This window comes from Myxine glutinosa, chromosome 1 (assembly GCF_964187855.1).
Source record: "Myxine glutinosa chromosome 1, kmMyxGlut1.1, whole genome shotgun sequence".
In the NCBI taxonomy this organism is placed as follows: Eukaryota; Metazoa; Chordata; class Myxini; order Myxiniformes; family Myxinidae; genus Myxine; species Myxine glutinosa.
The window spans coordinates 155,492,364-155,493,558 of record NC_136261.1 but is presented as its reverse complement, the minus strand read 5'-3'; the positions used below and the strand labels follow the sequence as shown (position 1 = coordinate 155,493,558).

At 43.5% G+C, this 1,195-nt stretch overlaps 1 protein-coding gene across 3 annotated transcripts in view; it reads right to left on the bottom strand.

Annotated features, from left to right (window-relative positions):
- The window catches only part of LOC137419273 (major facilitator superfamily domain-containing protein 6-like protein B), a 39,892-nt gene extending 39,003 nt beyond the window's left edge, over positions 1–889 (bottom strand). The window contains exons 1-2 of one of the 3 annotated variants that reach the window (XM_078778818.1): positions 859–889; positions 414–604 (exon numbers count right to left, since the gene is read on the bottom strand). The gene's annotated coding sequence lies outside the window, so the exon portion shown is untranslated. Of the gene's footprint in view, positions 1–413; positions 605–647; positions 828–858 lie in introns of those variants that run through there. The other 2 variants (XM_078778824.1, XM_078778821.1) reach the window with 2 other exon arrangements.
- Positions 890–1,195: the final 306 nt, after the last annotated feature.

Sequence of the window (1,195 nt, the reverse complement as noted above, 5' to 3'; positions counted from 1 at the left end):
CACACACACACACACACACACTACTACACACACACACACACACACACACACACACACACATTACACATACATACACACATTACACATACATACATACATATAACATATATACATACATATTACAGACAAACATTTATTTTGACAGATTAAGCAACACTTGTCATATGAACCAAAACCATAATTTTAATTACAACCCCAAGTCCCAACCCAAAGACCCAAGTTATAAAAACCCCATTGAAGGAAATCAGGTGAGATCCCATTCCCCAGAAGAGACTGCGTACCAGGTACCCGAAACCCATTACCAGCGCAATCGTTTAATTTATCGAACCGGTCTTCCCGTTTCCCTGTCTCTGTCTCTCTGTCTCTATATCTCTATATCTACCTGTCTCCACGCCTCACCCCTCTCCCCTTACCCGTCAAAGCGTCCATGCCGCTGAAACAGCTTCCTGAACGAGAGTTATACTGATACTGGGTGTTTTGCCATTGCCTTCCCAGCAGTAATTAGGCCAGGAAAATGTAATTTGTTCATTGTGCCGGCGATAGCTCGCCGACTCTTCACGAAGAGCACCGCGGGGTCTTTAACATCCGCTCATATAGCATACACCTGAGGGAGTGGAGGGGCGGCACACATTCATAAATCACTGTACCTGGCAGGCTGTGCCGGGTCGGGATTGCAACCCAGACAAGACGGCTTAGAGGCGAGTCCATGTACCTTTAGGACATCTGCCAGGCCACCACCTGTCCAAGTGCAACCCTATATTATATACAAACGATTCGACCCATTTAAGATAAATCCGACGTGAAGCAAGCATGAAGAAGATGAATCCAAAAACAGAACTGACACTTCCTCTCTTTCACCTGTGTCGACGTATGACGTGTCGCGTTCCTTGTTCGAACTCTTCTTCTTCCTTCATTTAGCGCATGTTTTATGGTGGGCCTACTGTAGATCTCCATCATTTATACAATCTATGCATACCACAGACTTACATATTCGGTTATATATGAACAAAGAAATGCGATGTGACAACTTTGTAACTGGAAAGTTTATTTCCTTTTGTTTTTCCATACGCTGTACAAGACGGTAAGTAAACGTTCAATCACAACCTTGTGTCACCTGTTCACAAGGACATGATAATTGTTGGAGAAGGTAAGCAGCGGTCAACTAGTCATTTCGTTATTTTCAGACATATAAAAT